At 44.0% G+C, this 25,364-nt stretch overlaps 1 long non-coding RNA gene across 2 annotated transcripts in view; it reads right to left on the minus strand.

Annotated features, from left to right (window-relative positions):
* Nucleotides 1-320: 320 nt before the first annotated feature.
* Nucleotides 321-25,364, minus strand: part of LOC125640680 (uncharacterized) — a 144,970-nt gene continuing 119,926 nt past the window's right edge. The window contains exons 4-6 of one of the 2 annotated variants that reach the window (XR_012669201.1): nucleotides 6,944-7,015; nucleotides 1,941-2,073; nucleotides 321-1,478 (exon numbers count right to left, since the gene is read on the minus strand). This is a non-coding gene — a long non-coding RNA (uncharacterized LOC125640680). The remainder of the gene's footprint in view (nucleotides 1,479-1,940; nucleotides 2,074-6,943; nucleotides 7,016-25,364) is intronic. The other variant, XR_007357854.2, reaches the window with a different exon arrangement.

Below are 25,364 nucleotides of genomic sequence, written 5' to 3' on the forward strand. Positions count from 1 at the left end.
AGCATCAGGGCCATCAGCATCAATAGTTTCTGTTTGGGACAGTTCCTATACACATGGTAACCCTGTGAGTCACCTTATGAGAAAGGACAAATTTTCCATCCCCTTTGGGATCCTGTCTCTAGCTGTTGCCAAGGTTGGATGGTTCAGTTAGATCTCTCCTCCAGTTTTCTGCATGGGCAATTGTGTAAGGCTGCATTCCTGGAGTGGGGTGGGGGTGGAGATGTGACAGATTTCTGTTACCAATCTGCCTGAGGCGTCAGGTGATCAGGCTGAGGCCACAGGATTGTTAAGGGAGGAGATGACAGAACACACCAAGTGTCTAAGTTTTAAAGCTTTATTGATAAAATAATAAAATAACAGTGGAGAGTGATGGGTGCTCCCCACGTCACTCAGAGGAAGGAAGAAAGCGTTAGTGTCCCAACCTCTAACCTACTTTCATACTCACACACTCACTACCCGAGGCTGGCCAGGCCTGGGTGTAACGTAAAAAGAAGAGGGGGAAGGGTGGACGGGAGTCCTGTCCTGTGCGCATGGGTCATCCGGGGTCTGCTGCTGATCTCCGAATTGCTCCAGCAATCTGGAGGGTTTTAAGTCCTGGGTTCCTTTGGGGGTGTTCCATTCCACGACCTCTGTTCCTAGTCCTCTTTGTGCCAGTCCAAATCGGCTTTCTGTGGTCTTCTCTGCTTTCCCAAAACACAAACGGCTCCAGGGATGCAAAACTCTGCTCCCCCACTTGATGTCTCACCGGTGTTTTCCATTTCTGCAGTCCTGGTTCAGTGTACTTTTTCTTTTTTCATGGCTGGCTGTGGCTGGGTGAGAGATAAACGCAGCTTCAGACTTTTTCTCTAGTGCCGTGACCTTGGACTGGGGCCAGCGTCTTATCGTCGGACTGAGCTTGCTAGCTGCAATGTTGAGTTCTCTGCTCTCTTTCTCCTTCCCCCTTTGGCCTCTCGTAGCCTGCAAAAGAATCTTCCACTCCCCACTCACACCTTTGACCCTTTCCAAATTGCCCTGCGATGCTTGCAACAGCGTTAGCAATATACAATGCATATACAATGCTGATCTGCCTCCTCCAGGGGACCCCCTGAGGGGTGGGCCATTGGGGTGTGACAGGGATTCCCTTGACCCATGTGCAATGTGCTTATGTCCTGAAGAATGAGGTCTGCTTCACCCTAAAGCAATTATAAAATGATAGATATTTTGCTATTCAGGGAGTGTGATTGCAACACTTGAGAGGTTAATGCACCAGGGAGGTGGCTGGTGCTTTCATGCTGCTGTGCTGTATCAAACAGCAGTTTCCAGGAAGATGAATATCCGTAACCGAGTAGCACAGCAGAGCCCAAAGCCTGTTCAAAAGAATTCTTTTTGATGATCTGGTTTTATTACTTTCAATGAACTGGAGTCTCCAAGGTGCTGGTGAATAAGGGATGCTGTAAAGCAGTGCCTTGTACACACGTTTCAAGCTGCGTCTGCTGATGCTAAAGGGGATGAAAGAGAAACTGCTTAGCAATGACCCTAGGGCCTAAACCCAGCTCGAGTGCTCCACAGGGCATTTGCTGAAACAAAAAGATCTGAACCATTTACACTGGGACATGGTGGTGGGGACAAAGATTATGCATTTGCTTTCCCTGCTGGGAAAAATAATCTGTTTTCCAGATATAGCACATGGCTGGTGTTATATGCTTCAGAAACATGCATTCCAATAAATAAAGAAATTAAAAAAAAGTCAAATCAGAAACAGGCTATTGTGAATTTGGGGCTGTATTTCCATCCAGACGTTTCTGGTGGTTTCATAATAAACCATGACAGAGGCTAAACTGGCCAGAACCCCTTAACAGAAATATAGTCCTTTAATTCACAATTGCCTTTTATATAATCTGTATTTAATACAGGGATTAGAGTAAAACTCACCACAAGCTATTGTGAAGGGGTTGACTTACTGTTAATGCATCCTTGTGGCCAGGCATGGGATAGCCTGTCACGTACCTCCTGCCGATTGTTGCTTTGGGCCTGAAGTGGTCTGCGTCTTCCTCTGACTTGGCCCTCTGGCCAGGTCACTTTAAAGTCTCTCCCCTTCCGGTGTAGTCAACAAACAAAAACAAGGGGAATGAGTCCAAATAAACTGAAATCACCAGTAATTGTGGGAAATGGCCTCCTCCGCTTGAGGTGAGTCAGCATCTGGCACTCCCTTTCCTTTGGGAGGGGCTGTCGGACAGAGTTTGGCTGGGGAGCTCCTGCCTTCAGCCAGCCCTCTTTTCAGGAGCTGAGTGCTGAAAGTCTGCTCTCCTCTCTGGTCTAGCATCCACTGAGCTGGGGTCTCCCTCTTAAGCTCCTCCCTCCAATCCTGACATTTCTCACAGGTGTAACAGGGCAGAGCCAGCTGAGCCCATATGAGCTCTTCAACCCCATGTTGTCCAGTGTGGGATTTGTATACCTCAACGCACCATTCATAAATGGAGTCTCTCCACTGACCTGTGCAGTGACTCAGTTTTATTGTCTTCGTTGAACAGCTGGGGAGATTGGGGACACAGAGGGATGAAGTGACTTGTCCTAGGTCATGCAGCAAGTCACTTGCAGAACTGGAAATAGATTCTAGGTCTGCTCTCCCTCAGGGCTGTGTCTTAACCACAAGGCTCCCCACCCCCTTCCTTCACAGTGACCCACAGTACTGAAGAGTCTGTTGAGAGAGATTTTTTATTTGCAGACTCAAGTTTCAAGCTAGTTCACATCAGCTTCCAAACTTATGCATCACTGAACTGAACTTATGACCCTTCTGAAGTCCTCCCATCCTGAGCTGACCTAGGCTCCAATCACTGCTTTCTGGACGTACCATTATGCAATACTACCCTGCACATTACCGCTCAGTGCTTTCAATTTGGAATTCAAATCATGTGTATGCTTTATAAAAGGCTCTCTACTGTGAACCTCAGAAACACATATGCACTCTCCAACTGTGTGGGTTTTCTTTTTCCTGCCTGGTGCACAAATTACTCATTGTAACTGATAAATGAACGGAACTGTGTAACCCTCTTTATAGTTTACAGTTTTTATAGTGCTTTGCTGCCATATGTTATAAATTCATGAAGCAATTGTAGTGTATAACAGGTTTGTTTGTTTGTTTGTTTGTAAATTTTAGTTATATAAATTTTAGTTATAGTTCTTGCAGCTGTATGTGTGTGTATATATATATATATATATATATATATATTTCTCTCTCTCTCTCTGTCTTCTCTGTGTGTGTCTCTCTATATCTATATGTGGCCACATTCAAATTCTTTCTCAGCAGTTTCCCTGGAATCGCATTGTGTATCATAGCTTAACATAATCGGATGGGAAGCACTTTCTCTTAATATCTGAATAAGTAACACTGCAAAGACAAGAGGATTTTAATCATCAATAACCACGGTAGTTACAAATTAAATATCTGAGCTCTTGGAAGCTCATTCATCATAAATATCCCACAACATCTGTAACAGAGAAATGCATGGCGTCACTGCCAGTGGTGAACAAGATACATTATTAAAGGGCCATAGTTACTGCAAGCAAGTTTAGACAAACTGAATTATAATAGTAATTAATAATACCTAGTTCTTATATAGCTTATAATACCTAATATAGCTCTTAAGCAAAGGGATGTTAGGACAGGCACCCCATTCTATGAGGTTGTAATCAACTTGAGAGAGGAGAAAGGAGGAAACCAGGGAGGAATATGCACAGCAAGGAGTTCACCTCTGAATAGGATGGATCATAGGTAAGGCTGCGAGTTTCTCATGGAGGTCATGCATTCCGGGACTTTCCGGGACCTCCAGGACTTCTGCAGTGGCCAGTGCGGCTGGCCCGGGGGCCGCCTGAGCAGCACAGGCAGCCCCCGGTAGCTGCTGGGGCAGACTCGGGCCACTGCACCCCCCCATGCCCCAGCAACAGCAGGAATTTGGGTGTGGGAGGGGGCGCAGGGCAGGGGGTGGGGTGCGGCAGGCGGTGGGGTGTGGGAGGGGGTGAGGGCTCTGGGTGGTGCTTACCTGGGGGGCTCCCCAGAAGCAGTGACATCCCCCTCTATCAGCTCCTAGCAGACGGCTCCGTGCGCTGCCTCTGCCCGCAGGCACTGCCTCTGCAGCTCCCATTGGCTGCGGTTCCCGGCCAGTGGGAGTGCGGAGCCGGTGCTCAGGGTGGAGGCAGTGCGTGGAGCCAGATAGGGAGCCTGCCAGCCCCGGCAACCCTTCCCCCAGCACCAGCGGGGGTCGTGGGCCATGCGCCGCCGCCCACCCCCCCAGCACTAGTGGGGGTTCTGGGCCACGCGCCGCTGCTTGCCCACCCAGGCACCAGTGGGGGTCCCAGGCTACTCCCCCCACGAGCACCCGTGGCACCCTTGGGCCACCCTGAGCACCTGCTGCCCCCCCAGCACTCGCAGCACCCCTGGGTCGCCCCCCACAAGTTTTAATCAGGGGTATATAGTACAAATCATGGACAGGTCACGAGCTGTTAACTTTTGTTTACTGCCCGTGACCTGTCCATGACTTTTACTAAAAATAGCCATGACTAAAACGTAGCCTTAACCTTAGGAGCTGCCATCTGGGAACATACCAGTGTACAATACCCTGCCTCTGGCCACACCAGATCATACCACCGGTCCATCTTGTCTGGTAGTAACTTACAATATGCCTGATGATCCTGGGAAAGGAGAATAGGCCACCTACTAGTTTCACTTAGCCAATTGTCTAAAGTTTTAGATGAGGAGGTGTTCTCCCATTGGCATAGGTAATCTACCTCCCTGAGAGGCAGTAGCTAGGTCAACGGAAGAATTCTTCTGTCCGTTTAGCACTGTCTACACAGGGACTTAGGTTGGCTAATCTACATAGCTCAGAGATGTGGATTTTTCACACACCTTAGTGACATTGCGGAGTTGATCTAGTTTTCTAGTGAAAGTACCTATGCTACATTTGTGCATCTGTATATTGGAGAAACGCTAAACCAAAACTCTGGAAGAAACACCCCTAAACTTTGGTGGGTGGGAGTTTGGAATCTTAACCTGGATCTGGATTCAAATCTCACAGCTGCCCCTATTTCTGTGCTAAGCTGAACAAAGCTCCCAGGTCTGATCACCTTCATACTTTGGCAGGCGGATGTGAAATCCAGTTCTTCATTTTGCACTGGAAATGCTGAGGGCTCAGCACTTTTGAAAATCAGGCCACTTATTTAAGTGCCTAAAAAGGACTTAGGAGTAGAGCTGTGTGAAGAATGGAGTATTTTGTTCATCGGCAATGCTGAAAAAAATTGAGTTGGGTCAAACTGAAATTTTTTTTTTTTTTAAATTTTGGTGATTTGAGAAGTAAAAACAAAATTAAACATAAACAATTTGGCACAACTGACATGAATTGGCACTGTGTTTTGGTGGTGCTACATCTGCATTTTTTACCCCCAAACAACATTTTGGACGAAAAATATCACCCAGCTCTACTTAGGAGACCGATGTCAGCCTCCTGCTTTTGAAAATTTTTGGCATATGTAAATTCTATTATTTGCATACACAAGTGATTGCATGCAGAAAACTGCAAACGTACCAGCCACATATTACAAGCCATAACATAAAATTTTGGGCCAGTAACGCTTTGTTCACAGTAAACACTTGTGAATGCTATTACAGTGGATAACAACTGCTCTCAATTTATGACAAATCAACACCTCTGGAGGGGTAAGCACAGACATGAGTGCAGTGCAATAGGCCTGGAGCCAAGAGACGGATATCAATTCTTGGGACGTCATAAAATGAAACATGCAAGAGTGCTATAGTCATCTGACATAAGCACCCCTCCGTCGCTTCTCGCAAATACTTTGAGAATCTTCTAAAGGAAAAAAAAATTGCAGATTATAAAGTTATCTCAACATCTCATCAGCTCACATTTTGATCCTATCCAAAATAACAGCAAATGACTCATCTACTGCGTAAAGGATTTCACACTCCCAGTTGCATTTCCCCATTGATGTCACACACTGAATGGTGATACAGCACCTGGTTGCACTTGATCAAGCAGAAATTGATGCGCTCAAGTCCCATGCTATTGTGACTGTCGGGGATGGGGGAGGGGAGGAGAGAAAGGGAACGACACCCACCAAATAAAAAGAGAAAAAATAAGTCGGCTGCCTCATTCCTTTCTTTATGAAGTGAGTAAGAAAGATTAAATAATTTAGTGAGTCATTGCCAAGCCAATGAAGCTTTCACAGGAGCAACCCAAAGAGATCCTTGGAATAGCAACAGAAACTCCTCCTGCCTAATGGGTCTTGAAAGAAATTGTGCTGTCATGGAATTTGGCCTTGAAAACAGATCTGAGTCTTCCACTGTATGGGTGCTGATGGCCCAGCCTCATCCTTCATTACTAACACAGTGCAGCCCCTTTCCAATGCTACAGATCTCATAGCTGCTTCCTGTTCTGTGTGCCCTCTGCTGGTGATGGCAGAAACAACTTGGTTGTTCTTTGGCCAGGGAGTTGGGCCATTGGTTTTGGTATTTTGGCAAACCGCACAGTACTGTGGAAGTCAGACAGTTCTGAATGGTTTCCAAGTACTGCTAAGGAATTCTGCTAGCCAGAGTCATTTTGTGCATTAATTGGTCTTGCTTACTTTCAGATCTCACAGGATTATTTTGTTTCCCTGACAGGGCTGGGACTGGGCCTATGTGCATTTGTGCTCTGAGCAAGGAGGAATTTAGCAACCATGGCTCCCCACCCACTTACCCCAACAACATTCTTGGTTCTTTGTCTGTCTACTCCTTCAAAAGGGAGCTCCTTGTTTCTACTCAGGAATGGACACCCACATTCTTTTGTTCTCCACATGTGCTTCCAGATCTTTTCCATCAGCTGGAGCAGTGTCTCAAAGAGGAGCCATGGAAGCCAGTAAAGATTCATAGATTTTGAGGCTAGATGGGACCACTCTCCTAATCAAATCTTACCTCCTGCATAGGATAGGCCATAGAATTTAATCCAGTAATTCCTGCTGCAGTGAAGGGAATTCTTCTTTCCTGCTGTGGATGTGAACAGTTTTGATTTAGATACATCAAGTGACAATGAGTTTACTACTTTCCTTGGTAAGCTGTTCCAGTGGACAATTACCCTCACTGTTAAGGATTTGCACCTTTATTCCCGTTTGAATGTTTTTAAATTTAGCTTCCAGCCATTATGTCTTGTTATGCCTTTGACTACTAGATTAAAGGGACCTTTGATCTCAGATAGCTTCCCCTTGTCCAGATACCCATAGACTGTTTTGAAGTTGCCTTGGATCTAGAACTGTTTTCTAACCCTCTGAAGTTCATTGTGTGAGGTGTAGGTGGGTGTTCAGAGCACGTTAGCTCATTATAGGGATCAGCTGCAAAGTTCAAATCTGGATCTGCCTTTGGATTCTTAAACTCTGCCCCCACCTCTAAAGTCTCTACACAGAGAAGAGCAATTGAAGACTGGCCTGTTGGGGAATGCCCATGGTGAGCCCATGGCTATTCCAGGGAGGTCTCTTTAGATGTGACATGTGTGATACAGCACGGCCAGAGGGCAGCAGGAGAGTGTTTTTTTTTTTTTTTGAAGCCGAAAAGAATTTTATTTGTGTAACACTTACAAAGAATCACCAAAAAGGATAAAGCAAAACTATGCAACAAAACAAAAGCAAATGCAAGGTATAACACAGCAGCCTTCAGGAGGGAGAAGTGTTCAGGCTAGCCTGGGCCCAGAGCGGGGGGGGCTTCCTCGACACTCGTGGTCTTCCACCCTTCTGAGTTACCTGGTGGCCTAGAGCGGGGGGGCTTCCTCGACACTCATGGTCTTCCACCCCCTCGAGTTACCTAGTGCCACGCCCAGTGTCACCGATTATTCCTCTCCTGAGAGTGCCCGACGAGATGGGCACGGCTGCGGGGTGGGCGGTTTGGGGGTGGGGGGGACGTACACCCACGTGTGATAGGACAGCAGGAGAGTGTTAGAAGGGAGCCTTATTCTCTGTACCGGGAAGAAAGTTTGCTATAAATTAATTAAAGCACCTGAAGCCAATTAAAGCACCTGAAGCCAGTCACATGATAAAAAACCCCTGCTTCAATCAGACAAGAGGAGTTGAAGCAGAGTGGATTGGTGTTGGAGCAGAGAGCAGTTTAGAAGAGTTGAAGTAGAGTGGATTGGTGTTAGAGCAGAGAGCAGTTTGGAGGGAAGCAGAGGAGAGTTTGGAGAAGTGCTGTGGTGGGCTAAGAAGTCCAAGACCCTAGGTAAAGGGACACCTGGTTTGTGCAGAGGGAGATCAGGAAGCCCCACAAGCTGAAGGGCAGGAGAGGGAAGTAGCTCAGGGGAAGGAACCGCTAGTTCTAGTGGTTTACCGCTATCCCTAGGCCCCCTGGGCTGGGACCTGGAGTAGAGGGTGGGCCTGGGTCCCTCCCTCTCCACTCCTCTCCTCTAGGACACTAGTGGGGCAGTTAATACCCCAGTTCAGGGGCACGAAAGGGTGAAAGGGTGAAAACCACCCCTCCTACCGCCCGCAAAAGAGAAAGCATGAGACCCATCATAGTAGTGCCGGCAATTTGCCACACATGCCATATGGATGCTGGCTTTCTCTGACGGCCTCTGCTACCGTGTGTATAGTTAACAAATGTACTCCAATACCACAAAGTGGAGTATGCTCAGGACTGCAGGTGTTAGAGGCAATGTGGATTTCCTTTCCATTGGGATGTGGCTTTCTGGTTGTTAGTCACTGCTACGCTTCCAATAGGACTTCTGCACTAGTTCTCTGCTGAACACTACAGTCCCTGGAATGCCAAGCCTGCTTAGCCAATTTGGGACTAAAAAGTTCTACTCTTGCAAGGCATCAGAAAAATATGTATATTTTGCTCAGTTACTTACACACTGCTCTCAATACGCTTGACCTAACTTTAGCCCTCGTCTCCAAACTTCTGGACAGAGAGCCCAGCTCTTAGTGTGGTGTTTTTCTATGGTGGTATATAGCAGTGATGGGTACCATGCACCTCATTAAATACACAGGCATTCCTGCCCATTACAATTTAACTGAATTAATAGCAATATAAGGTGGGATTAAATCTCAGGTCTTCAGGTGATTGTTCGGCCTGTTCAGCTAAAGAAACCACTGTGCTGGCACAGGGTCAAGTCTGTAGGTTACCCACCATTGTTTTGGCTGCTTTAATGTCATTTGCCTTGCCCTTTGGCTGATCTGTAGTCTCTCATAGGGTTCAATCATCCAACAGCTGAGCTCCCATAGTGAGGTGCTCAGTGCCTAACTCCCCCTGAAGTCTGCTGCATTGAGAGTACTCAGCTCCATGCAGGATCAATCCCTTAATCCATCCCTTTGCATGCACATCCAACTCCCCAATTTGGAACCTGGGAATTTCCCAATTGCTACATTGCAAGAGCTTAAGTGAATCACATTTATGTTTCTTATCAGATCCCCAAAGCCCAAAATATCAGAGTTACCAGGTGCTGAATTTATACTTCTATGTGCGCCAGAGTCTGTGTCTGTGTTCAGTGATGATATCCAAGACAGCAGTTACTGTACAGTAAAAAAGTCTTATGAAGAGCGTTCTCTCAGCCATGGCATTTTAGAATCTGAACACCACTATCAGATAAAGCAGGACTGACGTGCAGTAGTGCCTGCAAACTAAACATCAAAGCCACATTACAGGCATCCATGTAAAGCACACTCAGACATATGAAGTAACATGTCCCAGGGTTTGTGTATTTCACCCCCACACTGACCGTAGCTGAGAAGAGGATGATTTGCATGGATTTCTGGATCTGATTTACAGTGAAACTTTGCATCATTTTAGCACAGCCTCTTTCCCCACACCTTGCTCTGAACAAAAACGTGGTTGCCTTTACAATATTTCACAGCTTATGAAACACACATGCCAGTTACATTCCTGCCCCCAGCGAATCAATTGAAAACATAGAATGAGCTGGGTTGTTTTAAATGACTCCCCCAAGTCCAAGAGGTCTATATAGTTAACAATAAGAGTCTGAGTGCTCTAGAAGAACAAACTTGGAGTTAGATGTCAGGAAATCCCGGCTTCTCATCAGGGCTCTACTAGTGATTCAATATATGTCTATGGACAAATCCTGTCTTACAACCTGTTATTCAAACTACTAGAAAACAGTGGATTCCCAGCATTAACAAGAAGCAACCAATTGAAATTAGTACACTGTGAGTCTCTATCTAAGATATACAAGCCCCCCATGACTGTACTAACCAAGTGCCTCATGATCTCTAACATGTTTATCCTGACAACAGACATAGGAGTTAGGAAAATTCTATTATCCCCATTGTATGGATGAGGAACTGAGACAAAGAGAGGCTAAGTGACTTGCCTAAGGTCTGAGGCACAGTAGGGAATTGAACCCCAGTCTCTCAGGCTAGTGCTCTAGCCACTGGACTGTCCTTCCTCATGGTGGAACTAAATGATGAGTTCTATTTGCTCCTCTTGCGTGATATTGATGTCTATTATGTTCAAAGCTTTCACAGTGTTCCTTTTGCTAACTATGTGGGGTACAGCTGCTTTAATAGAGTGACACTTATCCAGTGCCAGATGTTCCATCGTTAAGCATCTTTTACTGTCAGAAGCAGGATGGGACTGCAGTGGTCATGCAGTGGCTACATGTTCTGAGACTGCAGTCCTGAATGAGCCTGAGCCGCGAGAACGGCATTGCTGTTTCTGGACACCAGGGGTTAGGCACATTAATATTCAATGCCATCTGTTTCCACTGCAGAAGGTTTGCTCCAGATTTACTGCATTCCCATTGGGTAACCCTCATTTTACCATAGTTTGTTATATTAGCTGACATGCACTAAGGGTGTCACAGTAGTTTATATAAGGTTCCCACACTGGTACCCTAAACAGTATGTTTGAAAAGATCTGTTCGGAGCTGAGCACATACAATCATTTATGTGATGAATTTAGCCTCTTTTTCCAGATGGTGGATTAGCTGGCAGAAGATATTGCACATTCTTCCAGTTCATTTGTTGTTTGAGTTTGTTCAATGAAGCTCTTTTCTAATTTTTTACCCAGGGATTAATTGTGAATATTTGAAATTCAAGATCAGTTGTTTAGCTGTGATTGGTTGGGTAAATAACATGGTATTGTTTCTGTTATCTGGTTGGACAAGTAAATGCACTTCTGATGTGAATACTTGGGCATGCAAATTTCAATTTGATCTCTGCCAATCTCATACTCATCCACTCTCTGTATATGTTTACCAGCAAAATCTTTCTCAGAACTCAGATGCATGTAGAAAGTAAATGCAAAAGGGGCATTAAGACAGCCCAAACAAATTCATTTAAACAGTTAAATGAGTATTTGTCAAAATTTTATTCTGAGCCCATCACTCAACTATCTGAAGCACATCATTGGTCCAGCTCTAGGGTTAGTAGCAATGGTGAACTAAATGCAGACAGAGATGTTGTGATTGTGTATATGGCCAAACTGTACCAGCAAGAAGTGCCTGGAGAGTTATTCTGTACCATGCCCAAGACTAGAAGAATGATGTGAAACTTTAACTCTGGTTTATGAAGCCTCTTATGGCACCCCACTGCTAGATTCAACAAACCATTTTGCATATATTTACTGTCTTTCTAGCCCATAAAAGCTGGCTTTCCTTTATTAACTACAGTTTACTGCTGATTTCAGCAGAAGCCGATAATAATGGCAGTGAAGCTGTACTCATTTGAAGACCCAAGTACATTTCCAGATGTTGGTCATGTGACCAGTCCTTGTCAAACAGTAATTGTATGCACTGTGATTGCGAAGTCGAAGTCGGAGACAATAAATAACCCCCTCCAGATGTTTCTGCTATCACATGTGCTATTGTGGCAATGTGAAAGTCCTTCCTGCATCCCTTGCCTGTCATTTCCTATTGCTGTAACTTAGCCAGCTAATATAAAGCTTTGTCTCAGAGTGGCTTCCAAACTTAGAAAGTGCTGAGCACCCTTAACCCAGAGGGAAGTGAATGGCAGTTGAGGGCACTCAGCTCATTGCAGGATCAGCCGTCTATGAATATCTGGAGTAGTGGGAAGGCAGTAGAAAGGGGACATTTTTAGGGCTGATCCAACAGTTTGCTGAGCCTCTTGGTGGCAACCTGAACTCACAGAGAATATGGTCCTAATATTGGGGGGTTGTGGAAAAGGGCTGAACCAGTACTGCAAACATTTGTATTCAGACTTTCTGAGCCCAGAAGCTTATCTGGGGGAATTAGCACTTGTGAACTTGGGTCTGTCTGAAGATTTCTGTGAATGGTTCTTCTCCTATGCCCTGTTAAGTAGAAGTAGAGCTGGGCAAATTTTTTTTTTTGGCAAATAGATTATTTGTTGAGAAAATGCAGCAACGATCCACCCAAAACTATTTGTGACTTCATGCTGAGTTCGCCAAATAGTGTCGACCAAGACAAAAATAAAATAAAATAATCAAAATGTTTCAGTAGTGCCAAAATGAGACATTTGGTTTCAACCCAGCTGGAAACGTTTTCAATTTTTAGATTTGCTGAAAATCTGGGGTGGGGTGGGGAGATGAGAGTTTGACCAGAACTGGAAAATCCATTGTTCAGCCAGATGTAATTGGAAGGGGAAATTCAGGATGGACATCATTAAAGATCATTGCTAGAGGCTGGGATAGAGTCTTATAAGGAGGCACATTTGAGGACGCATGTACTCTGCCACTGCACTTTTCTATTCTGGCTCAGGCGTGTAGTCTTTTTCCACACCAAGGAAGCTATTGAATCTGCATTGCTTTCCCCACGTGAATAACTTAGTAAGTTCAGTGCCCTGGAATTTATCAATCATGTCAGATGATGACTTTGCCTATGGATGTAAACACACAGTTATTGCCAATTGCTCTAAAAATCCATGCTTAGCATGGTTTCAGAGTAGCAGCCGTGTTAGTCTGTATTCGCAAAAAGAAAAGGAGGACTTGTGGCACCTTAGAGACTAACCAATTTATCTGAGCATGAGCTTTCGTGAGCTACGGCTCACTTCATTGGATGCAGCTCACGAAAGCTTATGCTCAAATAAATTGGTTAGTCTCTAAGATGCTTAGCATGTTTTCTCCTTAAGATGCTATTTTTCACTCTTTTTTGCAAACAGGATATGTTCAGTGCTCCTCAAAGGCATTGTGATGCCAGGAGAGGAAAGAGAGAGGGAGGGATTCTCCCCATCTATAGGGCCACTGTAGGGTTCTGTCTCAAACACAAGCTGCCTGGTGCTGGTGTGGGCTACCTCACAAGCCCAGGCATAGGACCTGTGAAGGAGGCTTAGAACGGACAGGCTGGGGGCAGGACTGCTGTGGCCAGTCTGGTTGGCTGTGGGCTACAGAGCTGCTGTAGTTTAGACCAACGGCCCGAATTATGCTGGCTGCTGTTGTGAACCCCGACTGATCCAGAATCTGGAGGGTGCATAGATGGCTTAAAGCCATCCCCTAAGTTGGGCCAGTGTGAGTTCCACTTCTTGGAGGCACAGCACACTGTCCCAGCCAGAGAGTGTTGAGTAAATCCTACAGCATAGTTGGTTAGTTTAATGATAATCTTTGTGCCTATGGTACCTTCCAGCCAAAGTTCTCAGAACTCTTTACAAGCATGGAATGATTCTCAGACTAATCCTGCGAGGTGGGTAAGAATGTATCTGTTTTAGAGATGGGGAAATTGAGACAGATAGGGATTGAGGGCCTAATTTTGATTAATTTGCATGCACAATTATGAACACATATCTAGGGGCACAGTGAGGCTAGTTTGCACACATACCCAACTGACGTGCACACACACATGTCTATTGGTGCGCTCAAGCACAGTAACTGTGCAAACTATTTACACAATTGTATGAACATTTTTTTGTCCATCTAATTGCATGTCTGCAGTTAGGAAAAATTAGGCCCTAATAGGCTCACTTAAGGTTTCGTAGCAAGTCATCAGCCGAGCTAGGACTCAAACCTGTGCCTAGGCTCTCATCCCCCTGCCCCGAACGAAACCAAACCACGTCACCTTCCCTTGCCTGAACCATTGCTATAAGAAGACAAGAAGACTCCCAGGAAAGTGCCATGTTTCTAAAGATGCTCACACCTGCGGTGTTGGAGCAGGGGTCTTGCCCTGCTTTAAGCTTTATCGCGTGGCTGGCAGGCATGATCCAAATTGGAAAAGAGAAAAGTCCTGAGCATTGCATAGGGAAATCAAAGCACATCTTTCCCATGTACCCACTGTACCATGCACATAGCCACTGTGGTGATGAGTTCTGACAGCATCAGCTTATTAAAGTTCATTCCTGACAAACAATATAGCTATAGGTAATGGGTCGGGGGGGGGAGGGCAGGGGAAATCACATACTGTTAGCTATGACAAGGTAACCTTTATCAGGGCATGGTGCTATTAATTGCTGTAAAATTCCAGCTTGAAATAGGTTCATTTGGCTTTGCATACACTGCCCCCCTCACTTTTGCTCTGGTTTGACTTTGGCAATGTAATTAATTTCCCCTCCTCTCCTTCCCTGGAGGCCATTGTCTATGTCAATCTACAAACCATCAAGCAGGGATGTTTTAGGAGTCTCATGAACAGCCCTACCTAGCTTTATCCTCTGAAACCTGTGCCTGTTTCATTTCCCTCTGTGCTCTCAGCCTCCACCAGCCTGGGAAGTAGAATCCTTTGCGTGAGTTTGTTTCTGGTTCCCGCTTTGAGCACAATAGAACACAATTTATTTTCATGTAACGTCATTTGTTCAACAGTATCGCAGCGGTTTCATAGCCAATTGCACGTGGCATGCACTGGTATGTGTTTCTTGTGTGGCGTTTTTGTGATGAGTCCACTAGCAACTGGACCAAGAGTCATCAGCTCATTTCATAGAAGCCACTAAACCAAGGGCTCTCAACCTTTTTCTTTCTGAAGTCCCCCCCAAAAGGCTATAAAAACTTCACAGCCCACCTGTGTCACAACAACTGTTTTTCTGCATATAAAAACCACGGACGGTGTTAGGGGGTAGCAAGCAGGGCAGTTGCCCGGGGCCCCACGCCACAGGGGCCCTACAAAGCTACATTGCTCAGGCTTCGGCTTCAGCCTGGATGGTGTGACTCAGGGCCCCGGGCTTTCTGCCCTGGGCCCCAGTGAGCCTAATGCTAGCCCTGATTGGCAAACCCCCTGAAACCAACTTGTGGCCCAGCAGGGTGCCCTGGACCCCTGGTTGAGAACCACTGCACTGAACAACCATCAGATTTGAACGTTCAGGTCATGAGCAGCCCAACCCAGATTTGAACAGGGGACCTAGAAGTATAGAGCTTTGGCCTTAATTTTCATATTTAACTAGTGATTCTTGGTGCCCAGTTTGAGTCACCTAGATGGGGCCTGCTTCTCAGAAAGTGCTGAGGAGCTGCCCTCTAAAAATCAGACCTCTTTAAGTTGTGTCAAGTTGGGCACCCAAAAATAGAGGCTCTCAAAATCACTAGTTTTCGAAAATTAGTCCTTTGTCTCCAGGTTCCAAACCCTGAGTCTTCCACGTCCACTGCTTTAGTGCATAGAGGCGATTGAGGCCCCTTTGTGCTAGCTGTTGTCCAAGCACACAGTAAAAGACAGTCCCTGCCCTGAGAGCTTACACTTCAAATGAACAAGATAGACAAAGGAAGTATTATTATCCCAGTGTGACAGGTGGGAATCTGAGGCAGAGAATGATTTAGGGTAAAATTTTCAAAACTGCCCATGTGATTTAGGAGTCTTAGTCCCATTTTCAAAAGTCACAGTCTCAATGGCCTTTAGGCACTTCTGAAAGTTTTAGTGTAAGTGACCTGCCCAAGGTCATGCAGGATGTTTCAAGCAGAATCAGGAACAGCACCCAGGTTCCCTGTGTCCTCATCCAGCATCGTGAGCACAGGACCATCTGCCCCACCAGAACTCTCCCTTTCCTCACAAGCTGAGAAACAATGACTGAATGACTCGGAACAGATCTTGGCCATGGAGGAGTTAATATAATTACTCTGTATTTTGGAAGATAAGATAAAACAGATCTGGAAGGAAAAATATAATCCGTAAATCAGAAACTGATGATTTATGTGATGCCACCTGAGGAAAATTCTCTAGCTCTTCTATGCTTGGATCTTTCAGTGCTGCCTTCCAAGGCTGAGAAAACAAATCCAAATATGCATATGAGACTGTGATAATGATTTTCTGCTACATGGATTACAAAGATGTATTTTTGATGCATATGTATTTAAAACATCTTATCAGGGCTTTGAGTCCCCTGCATAATTTGTTCAGCAATAAGTAAGACGTGGGTACTCCACATGAACAGCAAAATGTTAGAAGGTTAAAGAAGTGTATTACATCCAGTCATGTGATTGAGCAAATTAACAATGCTGTTCTTCTGCTACAGATGCAGACCCCAGAGAAAAGATCATGAAGTGATCTTGCTGGGAGAATAAATCTAATTTTTTTTACGGACTTGTCAGCTTCTGCAATTCGACTGCAGGGACTGCTTTCCTTTCAGTTGGGTTTGAATGTACTTTGGAATTTTTATTGATTTAAATGTTTAAATGCTTTATATATATACATATATATATAAAATGCAGTGACATTTCCTGTGCTTGTCTGATGCAGCAGTAAAAGAGAGTTGGCACCAAAATCTGTCATTTTGGAGTATTTTCCCATTAGTTCTCTTTGTCAGTAAAGTGCACGGCATGAGTCCCTGGCATACAATTTCTTCTGACATTCAATCAAAACAACTGACCTAACATTTTAGTCCTGACACTCAGATTACGGGGCAACTTCTGAACAGCTAACCACTCCCTTTTCCCTCTCTTCTACCTCCTTTCCACTCCCCTCCCTATCTCCTTCTTCTTTTAATGCAAGAGTGATCGCTCCTTGTCAGACTGGAGCACGTAGCTGTCCCGTTAAGTGTCAATGTGTAGCTATCAGCATGCAGCAAATTGTGCTTACCCGGAGCGGTGGCTGATGGGATGAATGGCAGCATGCAGATAGTCCTGTCCTTCAGAACGCGGGATGGGGAAGAAAGGCCAAGAGTTCCCACAATTACTTTTCCTTACGAGCGTATTACGGTGGCAGGTTGAGGGATTCATGGAGCAGAGGGCAGGGAGGGAGAATTTAAAAGAAAAGTCTGAAAAACTGTGCTTAGTTATGATTATAATTAGGGCTGTCAAGCAATTAAAAAATTAATAGCAATTAATCGTGATTAATTGCACTGATGAAAATTTCAGGTTTCAGAGTAGCAGCCGTGTTAGTCTGTATCTGCAAAAAGAAAAGGAGTCACAAGTACTCCTTTTCTTTTTACTGATGAAAATGAACATGTGTCGGTCCGCACTGCTTTCGATCATTATCGAGCAGAACCCATCATCAGCATGGACGCATGTCCTCTGGAACGGTAGATGAAGACTGAAAGGACATATGAATCTTTAGCACATCTGGCTCATAAATATCTTGCAACGCCGGCTACAACAGTGCCATGCTGTTCACTTTCAGGTGACATTGTAAATAAGAAGCAGGAAGCATTATCTCCCATAAATGTAAACAAACTTGTTTCTCTCAGCAATTGGCTGAACAAGATGTAGGACTGAGTGGACTTATAGACTCTAAAGTTTTACTTTGTTTTATTTTTGAGTGCAGTTATGTAACAAAAGTTGTGCTTGCATGATAAAGAGATTGCACTGTGGCACTCGTATGAAGTGAATTGAAAAATACTATTTCTTTTGTTTATCATTTTTACAATGAAAATATTTGTAATAAAAATAATATAAAGTGAGCACTGTACACTTTGTATTCTATGCTGTAATTGAAATGAATATATTTGAAAATGTAGAAAAACGTACAAAATATTTAACAAATGGCAATTGGTACTCTATTGTTTAACAGTGTGATTAAAAGTGCAATTAATCACGATTAATTTTTGTAATCACGATTAATTTTTTGAGTTAATCGTGTTAGTTAACTGCACTTAATCAACAACCCTAATTATCATGAAAAAGAAACGAAAAGAACGGAACCACTCCCCGTCCCTCTAACAAAGTGTTCCTATCAGCTGAAATCAACATGGAATCATATGGTTTAGGCTTGTAAGCCCCAGGACCCCACTTTGCCTTTCTCCAACAAGAACTGTCGGGAGGGGCAACTCTTTGAGGTATCTCCTCTATGGCTTCATACTTGTAGTCAGTAGTGGGATCACCTCTTTCACCCTCGTGGGCATTTTGTGCTGAAGTGTGGGCATTTTGTGCTCTGTGCAGTTTGTCTCAGCACCCCAAGATTGAGGCTGAAGTTTTCAAAGGGGCCTGTGGGAGTGAAGTCCCCAACTCCCATTGATGTCAGGCCCAGTGAAGTAATTTGGTTTTCATGCTGTTGTTGTTTTGCAATCGTGTTTTTATGGTGAAACTTAACAGGCCTTAAGCTGTCATGGATCGGTCCATGCACCTGCCATTAATGCTATAACAAATTTGTGCCCACCAAGGATTTCATGGTTATCGCTATACTGCATATCTTGGCCACTTGGGACTTCATGAGGCAAATAGGATAGAATCCAGCTACTCTCACTCCAAAAGCACAGGCTCCTTCCACATCGGCTTCAGGATAATCTTTATTAGCTGCTTGCAGTATAGGGCACATGTAAGCAGTTCTGATTTGACTTCAGCAGGGGGAAGTGCTGCACAACACACTAGCCATTTCCTTACAACGAGACTGGGAGTTTCATACATGGCTCAAGGGCTGGATACTGCCTTGAAAGTGAAGTTAAAACTGACTATGGAGAAATGGCCTGTACTTAGTCAACCGATCTACTCCCTGCATGGCTGAGAATTATCACTGCTCACTCTACGGATGAAACCAAACTTAGCAGACTGTGTACAACTACGGTAGAATAAAATGGAATCTGTTCATCCTTAATCCCTTTCTGTGCCTCAGTTTCCCTGTCTGTAAAATAGGATAGTTGCTGACTAGAGATTAGCCTGAGCTGTAAAGCTGGGGTCTCCATCTGGATTTCTTGCACCCTCCAAATTCAAGACTATTCAGGGAGGTTGGTTTGTTCCATTACACAACTAGGAGACAGCTGTAAAATTTGGATATAGATTCAGGCTTGTCTTCCAAATCCCTCTCCCACCCAAGACAGAGAGTGCGTTAAGCTGTGGGGGTTTGGTTTGGGCCCATTTCTACTGCTTCTCTCACCAGGGTGGGGGACAGGGGTTGTAAGCTTTGATTAATAAGTGTCTGTAAAAATGTTTGGGTTTGACAGCCAGAGAGAAAAGTTGTTGCAAAAATGATTATCATCATTATTTATTATGCCAAAGTTTGATTGTTTCCAGAGCCTATTCCCCGCAGATCCTTTGGCCGCTGCAATAATACAGAATAGTCCCGGCCTCTGCCTCACAGGCTTTTGTTATGCTAATAATGTAGAAGGCCTGCAGTGTAACATACAAGAGCACAACCCTGGAGGAGCGCTGGAACATTGCTCTAGGGAGAGCCTTGCTGTTATTAAACTCTGCCAGACTGCCAAAGACATGGCGAGGCTTTCATGAAGAGCTCTAAAGTGATAAGCACTGCTTTTGCCCTTATGCCACCTCTAACAGTAACAGCAGCTGTTACCAAGCCAACAGTAAAACAAACGAAGCACCAGCATTGAGGCTATGAGATTCTGCTAAGGATAGGCACTAGCTCTAGGAGGCTTTTGTGGGAAAGCATTGGCAGCGAAATCATGGAGTGGCTTGTGTTGCTGGCTTCTTATGTACTGTACATTTATCTGGAGGTGGGGGTCCTCAGTCTTCTCGGAGAGCCCTCCATTCAGCCTCCTGGCTTAGTGCACTGCAAAGTGAAGCTAACAGGTTGTGCAAAAAAGACAACACTGGGAGGGCACGATCCAACTGCTACTGAAATCAGTGGGAATCTCCGTTGCCCTAAGAGGAGCGGAACTGGGCTTTTAGCAAATAAAAATCTCTGAGCCCCTGCAGCTTCCACTCCAAACTCCTGTAAAACAGGTTTTGAACAGTTCAGAACCTTGCACAAAGGTTTGGATCAAGCTTGCTGCCAAACCTGTGTGAAGCCTCAGGAGGACTGTCCATTTATCTGAACCAATAGGGCCCCGCCCTAGTATGGAAGCATGTTACTGTGCATCTCCTTAACGTTAAACCAGCTTCATCTTGCAGAGGTCTTTCCATCTATAAACTATATACCTAACCCAGTCATTGAAGGCCAAATCCTAAGCATCAAATGTAGCTGGAAAGACTTTTCCATTACACAGCAGTGCCAGCCAGGGCAAATCTTGCTTAGGCACAAAGGCCCAGATCCTGCAAGGTGCTGAGTAGCTCCAGCCTCCTCAATTCAAAGAGCAATAAAACAGAGCAAAGGAGATGTGTGCCAGTTGTCTTCTGTTTTGTAATCTTTGACCTCTCCTGTTCCTTCACGTGACTGCTTTTGTCTATGTTGCAAGATCTTTAGGGCACAGAGCACGTCTCTGGATAGGTTTGTACTGCACCTGGATTTAATAATAATAATAATAAAAAAATTCCTGATTCCAGCTGGTGATCAATTTCTCAAAGGAAGCTTGAAAATAACTTTTGTGATATTACCTTAGCCAGTGACACTGCAGCTGATAGCTGCCTCAGAAGGGAAAAAAAGTCATAACAAAGGCCAATGGCTGGAAGCTGAAGCCTAACATTCAGATTAGAAATAAGGCCCAAATTTTTAACGATGAAGGTGATTAAACATTGAGACCATTGTGGGGTGCCCATCTCTTAATGTTTTTAGCTCAAGACTGATTGCCTTTCTGGAAGATAGCCAGACATAAACTACGGGTCTCAATAAAAGGATAACAGGGTGAAATTTAGTGGCCTCTTATGTAGTGATCAGTGGTTTTCAACCTGTGGTCTGCAGACCACTGGGGGTCTGCAGAGTATGTCTAAGATTTCCAAAGGGGTCCATACCTCCATTCAGAATATTTTAGGGGTCTGCAAATGAAAAAAGGTTGAAAACCACTGAACTGGATGATCTAATGGTCCCTCCTGGCTTTAAACTCTATGAATCTGTGAATAATATAAATATCATAATCTATTCTCTAAAGCCCCTATTCAGCAAGGTACTTAAGCACGTGCCTAACTTCAAGCTTCAGAATATTCCCATTGACTTCAGTGGGACAACTTACATACTTGAAGGCAAGCATGCATATAAGTCCCTTGCTGAATCATGTCCAAAGGCCCTGATCTAAAACATGCTGAAGTTGTCTTTTAATTGCTTTTAGTGGGCTGTGGATCTGGCCCGAAAAACAACTCATGCTTTCAGAAAGACATGAAGGGGTTAGTAAATTCAAGATTTTTTCATACTAACAATATTTTGGCATGTCTATTAACACCCATTGCCCGAGAATCTCAAAGCATTTTGCAAACATTGATTCATTACTTAATTAAACTTAAAACACAGTGATCTTTAGCAGACTGGCTTTGTATCTTCTTCAAGCACCAGGTATCAAACAAACAGGTTACACTTGTGAAGCTGATAACTTTCCCACTTAAGTTGTTTTTCTAACTCCACTTTGAGTTGTTTTCCTTCAGTACAAACAATTTTTGTAGCAGTTTTTAAAAGGAAAAAAAAATACAATCCCAGCCCACTTCCTTATTTTGTTCTTGGTGCTAGAAATTAAAGTATAAACACTTTATCTGCACTACAAATACTATTACAAAGTGGTGTGGTGCTTTAATCTGTCTTCCAGAATGGTTTTCTTTAAAAAAAAAAATCATGCTTGAAGTTCTTCATCTTAATTCTTGCACTAGTTACCATAGGCATGACCGGCAAGTCTGGCCTCACTAGAAAAGGTTTCTATTTTCTTTTTCCTGATGCTCTTATTCTTTGTATGACATTAGAATAGAAGCAAGATGACAGATGTACCCACAACCTGGTAGCTCTCTGTGGAGGAAATGCTTGCTCTCTGGAAAGGTGTGTGTGTATATTATTGTGGAAGTGTGCTGAGGGCTGCTGAAGGCTCGTATCATATGAAGGTGGGTAGGAAGCGGACACACAAATAATCTGGGAGACTATTTATAGTCACAGGAAAAGATCAGACTGTGTTTGATCCACATTAAGGGTAGCTTTTACCAATCCTGCCTATCCTGAGGCTGAACTGCAGTGCAACTGCCTATCCTTTGCTGGTTGTAAGCAGAAGAGGACTAGGGAGGGATGCTTAGGAAGATGAAGCTGGATATGAGAGTGAGAGAGACCTTTTGGAATGCAAGTAGGGGCACCAACAGGAGGCATCCACTTAGAAATCAAATGGAATATTAAAAGGGAGTACTATGTTTCCCAGAAAACAAGCAGAGAAATTAGATAAAAACATAAAATACCCTTGCTGGAAGGTTGTAACGTAATACTACTTTATTTCTTAGAGTTCAAAACACCACAAGAACTCCAAAAGAGAGAGAGACAAAACAGGCTGCTCCCTAAGGCAGTGAGATGCAATTCATCCCACCTTGCTTGAAGCTGGCTCTTTTCAGACTGTCTGTCTGCTGACTGATTCAGATGACCCAGGTCACATGGCTTCCCTCAGAACCCCCTAGCCTGCAAGCAGAACCATAGGAAGACCCCATTTTTTGAAAGATGGCATCTTAGATTTAGCCCTTCCTAAAATATTTGCAAAGCCAAGGGGAAGCACATGACAATGATTGTGAGGAAACATGTGCAGTAATGATACTGACCATGTTAAAAGAAAATGGACTTTCCTAAAGAGTAATGTCCTGGAAGGATGTTCCATTTCCATTCCTCGCCAGTCCCTGAAAAGCTACCCTACTATCTGCATGAGAAGGAGTGCATGCTGGGACAAAGCACTTGAGGAAGTCACCATTCCAAGCAGACCACCATGTACAATAAAGCCATTCTTTACACAATACTGTGTCTCGGGGCCAGAACCTCAGCTGGTGTAAATCAGCATAGTTTTATTGACTTCAAGGCAGCTGAGGATCTGGCCCAAAGTACCTAGTTCAATTAATTACAAGTCCACAAGGAGCTGGGTACCACACATATGGACACAAAATGATGAATGGGAAAATCACTTTATGGACAATTTCAAAGCAACAGTGATAGGAGCTCTCAGATTTTCCCTACCAAAATACACCCAAACCATCTGCTTTCTTTATGCCACCCCCGATTTTTAGCAAAAACCACTCAAAATTCAATGAGAAAGCGTTGTTATTTTAAATTCATTTGCTATGTGCAGACAAAGTTAGCATGTGCATCTAGTGCCTACAAATTAGCTAATTTCACATTTTAACAAGGGATATCAAAAGTGTAAGTTAATACATTCTCATTGAAAATGTCATGAATTGCACATTCCCCAGCACTATATATTCAATAAACCTAATTACTGCAGCTATTTACCTTTGGAAGGTTATGTTTACAACAAGAAAAGCTAGAAACAGTGTTTTTGTTTTGTTTTTAAACAAAGACTCCTAAGAAAATAAAGGCCTGACCCAAAGCCCTTTAGAAGGACAACCATTGACTTCAACTGGCTTTGGATCAGGCTGTAAAATCATCACCCACCTTGGGGGCTGGATGACTTGAGTTCTGCTTAGGGCATTGGCTTGGAAAATTCCTGGCAGACTCAAATCCTTTGGGATTCCATGGCTGCTTAGGTGCTGCCTGCTTAAATTTGGTTGTGGGAGGAGGTTAAGGACTTGACATTTCAGACATTCGCATTTCCCCACAACCAAAATTAAATTTGTACAATGGCGAGTGAAGTCCTGGTGGCATGGTGAACATCAGGAGCAATTCAGACAAATCTGAGGAGACGGCAATCCAATGGATATAGAGTTAGTGCCCATGTTAGAAGGTCTGAAGGATGCCTGCAACTTTGGACATGTATTTGAAACCAGTTCTGTATGTGTGTGCGTGGCTCTGTGTGCATCCTAAGCTCTATTTTGAGCAGTTACTAGCACATGCCTAAAAATAAGACCTGCTGGGTCTACTGGTTTTCCTTGCTGACCATAGATTTTTGGCAGGTACAAGTCAGCTTGAACAATCTATTGTTTCTTTCCAATGCTGGGCTCAGTGCTCAGTATGGGAGTTAGCAGTGGTTTGACAGTAGGGTTTAGTGCAGAATAACTTTTTAATGGGAAGGCACATGCTGGTGAGAGTATATGCTTGAATGTATGCAAATATGTGCAAATGTATGCAAATTTGCTATCTTTTTTTCCCTGGAGGATGTTGGCAGGTATGAAAAGATCTAAAATTATCCAATCAAGAGGAGCGATAGGAGAATGTCAGAACGTTTAGAAGCCCAAAGTTTGGGTATTTATTTAAATGCAGCTGTGCTTTTGTGAGGTCTTCTCTCTCCCCACCCCACCCCGATCTCCCATCCAGAAATTAGTCGCTTTCCCTCCTCCAGGAGGAAAAGCTAAAATCACAGACATCTAACTGGGCTGTGGGCACTGACTGAATGTGAAAACTGGTGGCCTGCTGCTGAAATTGAAGGAGTTGGCAAGTCTACAGTGGAGCTCATTGCACTAGCTTTTTCTGTCATTTGGAAATTCAGTGACAGAAGGATGATTTTCTAGCTAATTCCTCTCTGGATTGCTCAGATACAAGCACCCAGGCATTGACATTTTGCACAAAGCAATACTTGATCCAGACAAACAATACAGCTATTATATGATTGCAGGGTAGGATTCGCCATCTTTTTTTAAATTTTTTTTTTTAACCAAGGTATTCTTCCCCACCACCTGTGATAGCCATTCAAAATGTTTAACATATTGCATCCTCACAATTAAGCAGTATCGGATTTGATGAACATGCAGAACACTGAGTTCATTTAATAACTTTAAATGTTAATGTACAAGGGATATGAAATCATTATACTAAAAGGCTCTCAGTCAAGGAGTTTAGACCCCAAGCTTGACCTACCTAAGAAATGTGAGTTTGTAATGGGAAGAAAGTCCTCAGGAGTGTAAAGAGCTGCACAGTAAGCACAATTTTAACCCCCAATCACTGAGAAAGTTAAAAACCAAACTCACAATAACCAATGATGAGAGACTGCGAAAAAGCTTGGAGGCTAGGTTTGGGTCAGATTAGAAATGGACCCAAACCAAAATCTTACATCCAAACCGTCCTGAACTTTGGGTGAGAGTGGTTTGGAATCCTAACCTGGATCCTGTATCTAGCTATTCTATTCTCCGTGTTTATAATTGGCCAAAGAAAACCCCTGGATCTGAGTTCTGGAGTGTTTGAAATTGGGATCTGGAACTGGATCCAAATGTGACTTGGTCCTCTTTGTAGCTTGGATTGACTTCCACAAGTTGAAGATGCTTCTGTAACCCTCATCCGAACTATCCCCATCCTGGGTCTGCAAAACATAACTGGAAATATCACATGCACAGATTTTCTTGAGGAGATATTCTGTATTTC

Source organism: Caretta caretta, chromosome 7 (assembly GCF_965140235.1).
Source record: "Caretta caretta isolate rCarCar2 chromosome 7, rCarCar1.hap1, whole genome shotgun sequence".
In the NCBI taxonomy this organism is placed as follows: domain Eukaryota; kingdom Metazoa; phylum Chordata; order Testudines; family Cheloniidae; genus Caretta; species Caretta caretta.